Consider the following 4,555-nt stretch of genomic DNA (forward strand, 5'->3'; position numbering starts at 1 on the left):
GAAGATATCTTTTTACCCAATGAATGCAGCTATAAAACTTGAACGGAATGCATGGAGGAGGCCTTGAAGGAATCTCAAAAGTAAATGATAAAAGGTAGACTGAGGAAAAAGACTAGAATTGGAAGTAACACTGAACAGGCAGTGAGTTTCCTCTTTTCAGTAGCCCCAGTCTCAGAAGTGGGCCCCCACATGAGGACTGGGAAAGCTGCAGGAGAAATGCTCTAGTTCTGTCTCCAGGATAGGGAAAGATGACTCCCCACATCAAGTGAAAGGACATCCCATGTTTTCCTGTCTTTGTTCTCTGTTCTCTTGTACCCCCTCCCCCAACCCAGGTCAATCCTGTGGCAGAGGCTTTAATGGCTCTGTTTGCCTAAAACTTTGAGTTATCATTGAAACCATATCAAACAATACTGTAATTTTTGCTTTTGACAATCCCAAAGGGGGAGGGGCAGGGGGGGGCAAACCTCCACTGATTTTTTTCTTCCTCTATTTTCCTACTACTTGGTCCCAGATGTGTGTAATCATGAGAAGTACATAGCAAAGTAGGGTCATCGAAGCCCAGGTTTTTGTCCTGAGTACCAGATAATGGAGTTTCAGAGAACTAGAAAGTATTAGAGAGCCTGTAGAGAGGGAATGAATCCAAGAGAGCAACCCTGTAATCCCTGACCTCACGCCTGAGCTGCGCATGCATGAATCTGATGCTAAATAGCATACAATACACTTGAGTTCTGAGATATGAAATAGACCAGATCCACAATTGTCCACTGGGTGGCACACAACTGGGACAGATCTGAACAGCATTGCAAAAGATTTGAAAACTGAGCTAACATTGGAATTACAACCACAGAAGGCGAGTCAGTATTTCTGAATCCTAACTGGGTCAACTGCATGCTAAAACAAAAATGTTAAGATTTTCCATAAGATTTAAACAATATCTAGACACTTATAATATCCAAAATGTCTAGTACTTAATCCAAAATTAATCAGCATACAAAGAACCAGGAAAATCTCAATTAGTGTGAGAAAAGATAGTATGTTAAGGAAGAGATGAAGCAAATGTTGAAATTGTTGAAGACAATTATAAAATGTTCCAGGAAGGGTAACAATCTTGAAATGAATGGAAAAGTAGAAAGTATCGACAAAGAAATAGAAGATTGAGGAACCCAATGGAAATGTTAGAACTGAAAGTACAATAACCAAAACAAACAAACAAAAAAACTTACTGATGGACTCAATAGCAGAATAGACCTGACAGAGGAAAGGGTCAGTAATTTAAAGATGAATTCATAGAAATTATCTAATCTGAACAGAGAGAAAAAAAGATTTGAAAAAAAATGAACAAGGATTAATGACCTGTAAGGCAGTACCTAATTTATGCCATCAGAATTCCAGAAGATTTTTAAAAAGAAATATTTGAGGAAATAATATATGAATATTTTTCAGATTTGACAAAATACATAAACCTATAGATCCAAGAAGTTCAGTGAATCCCCAATAGGATAAATTCAAAGAAGCCCATGCCCACATTATAATGGAATCTCTGAAAAATAAAAACAAAGACAGAATTCCTGAAACCAACCAGAGAAAATGACACATCGCTTATAGCGGAATAATGATTTGAATGTGGATTTCTCATCAGAAACCATGGAGGCCACTTTTAAATCACTGAAAGAAAAGAGCTATTAACTTAGTGAAAATACGTTTCAAAAATAAAATTAAAATAAAGATATTCTCAGATAAAAGAAAATTAAAAGAATTTGTTACCTGCAGATTTGATGTAAAAGAATTGTTAAAGGAATTGAATCAGTAATCGAAAACCATCCCACAAAGAAAAGCCCAGGCATAAATGGCTTCAATGGCAAATTCCACCAAATGTTTAAAGAGTTAACTTCAATCCTTTACAAATTCTTCCAAAATATAGATGGGGAAGGAACACTTCCCAATTCATTCTGTGTCTCTAGTACTATCTTGATGCCAAAATCAGACAAAGACATCACTACAAAAACCCCTTGTTAATATTAGCAAACTGAATTCAGCAACATATGAACAAAATTTATTTCAGGAATGCAATGTTGGCTCAACGAACAAAAATCAATTATTATAGCACATTGTATTACGATAATAAAAGATAGACAGTTCTGGTCAAGATGGTGGAGAAGGTAAACCTCGTGTTTGCCTCCTCACACAACTGTATCAAAATTACAACTAAACTATAGAAACCATCTTTGAGAATTGCCTGAAGTCTAGCTGAACAGAAGTCCACAACTAAGGACATACAGAAGAAACCACGTCAAGACTGGTAGAAAGGGTGGAAATGCAGAACAGGATGGTCCAACATCCATGTGTGGTGGTTAAAAATTGGGAGGGATATCTCTGCTGCAGAAGTTCCCCGTGAGGAGCAAGGGGTCCCAGCCCTACACCAAGCTCCCCAGCCCAGGGTTCTGGTGCCAGGAAGAGAGGTCACCACAACTTCTGACTGTGAAAATCAGCAGAGATTGTGGCTGAGTGAGACAGAGGGCCACTGGAGTTTCAAGTGTTTCTCTTGAAGGGCCCATGCATGGACTTACTGCTGACAAACTCACCAATTCTGAACTGGGGAAGTGGCTCGAGGGGCATTGCAGACATGTGGGGAGGAACTGAATTGTCTGGCTTCAGGGTGAGGGCTGGTGGGGCAGCTTTCTCCTAGACAGAAGTGCTGGCAGAAGCCATTTTTCCTCTGTTGAGCCCTCTACTCACCCAGCTTGTAGACACAGGTAGCAGCCATATCTGAGTCTCCATCAACCTTACTAACACTGTCCTCCACGACCTGGTGATTCTCTAAAACCTGCCTCACCCAACGTTTGGGTCCACTCAAGCCACTTCCAGTGGCTTTTCCACATAAATGGCCTGTCTTGGCTCATGCTACAGACTTTCCTACAATCTCTCAAAGATTCACAAACTCCAAACAAACAGCATCTAGCTTCGGTGTGCCCCGCACCTCTTGATAAGCAGCCCCAAGCCTGGGACTAGTGGCAGCCGGCCTCCATTTGCAGCTTAGCCTCTCCCAGGCACCTCCAAGCCCAGCACAGGTGGCAACCATCTAGAGATCACTTTGTAGTTCACACCAAGTGGCCTCAGGCAAGGCATAGGCAGCAATTGACCTTGGCCTGCAACAGAGCTCCTCTCAAGAGACCCCAGATCCAACACATCTAGTGGCCAGCCTCAGACCACATCAGAACACCACCCAACCACCTCTACAAATGACACACCCAGAGGGCAAACTTGGCAGGCACCAGAGCCCCATTAAAGTAAGTCCTGCTCCATAGGTTCAGCCCCTTCACAACAGCTCCTCTACTGCAGTCATGGCCAGTCCTCACAACCGGTCAGCCTAAGGGTCAATCCCTTCCATTGATGTGCAAAGAGCAACCAAGGCTTAACTACAACAGGTGGACACATACAACCCACCCAAGGGACCCACCTAGAGCACCTGTCTTAGGTGACCAGGGAGATTGTACCACTGAGCCTCACAGGACACCTACTACATAAGGCCATTTTAAGACCAAGAGACATAGCTGCTCTACCTAATACATAGAAACAAGCACAGGAAGGCAGCCAAAATGAGGAGACAAAAAGTATGTCCCAAATGAAAGAACAAAACAAAGCTCCAGAAAAGAAGTAAACAAAATGGAGACAAACAGTCTACTAGATGCAGTGTTCAAAACACTGGTTATTAGGATGCTCAGCGATCTCAGTGAGAACTTCAACAAAGAGATAGGAAACATAAAAATGGAGCTAGAGAATATTAAAAAGAACCAGTCAAAAATGAAGAATACAATAACTGAAATGAAAAATACATCAGAGGGAATTAACAGTAGATTAGAAGAAGTAGAAAATCAAATCAGCAATATGGAAGAGAAGATAGCAGAAAACAGCAGCAACAAGAAAAAAAGAGTCCAAATAAATGAGTATTGTTTAAGGGGACTCGGGGACAATGTCAAGCGTACCAACTTTCACATCATAAGGGCACAAGAAGGAGAAGAGAGAGAGCAAGGAATTGAAAACCTATTTGAAGAAATAATGATGGAAAACTTCCCTAACTTGGTGAAGAAAATAAACATACAATCCCAGTAAGTGCAGCAGGTCTCAAACAAGACAAACCCAAAGAGGCCCACACCAAGACACATTATAATTAAAATGGCAAAGGTTAAAGGCAAAGAGAGAATCTTAAAAGCAGCAAGAGAAAAGCAGTTAGTTACCTACAAGGGAACTCACATAAGACTGTCAGCTAATTTCTCAAAAGAAACTGCAGACCTGAAAGGATTGGCACAAAATGATCAAAGATGTGAATAGCAAGGACCTACAATCAAGTTGACTCTATCCAGCAAAGCTGTCATTTAGAATTGAAGGACAGATAAAGATCTTCCCAGACAAGAAAAAGCTAAATGAATTCATCACCACCAAACCGGTATTATAGGAAATGTTGGAGGACTTCTTTAAGAGGAAGGAAAAAATAAGATAAAAAATATAAATAATGGCAATAACTACATATCTATCAATGATTACTTTATTATTATTA

Source organism: Pteropus vampyrus, unplaced genomic scaffold, assembly GCF_000151845.1.
Source record: "Pteropus vampyrus isolate Shadow unplaced genomic scaffold, Pvam_2.0 Scaffold311, whole genome shotgun sequence".
NCBI lineage: Eukaryota > Metazoa > Chordata > Mammalia > Chiroptera > Pteropodidae > Pteropus > Pteropus vampyrus.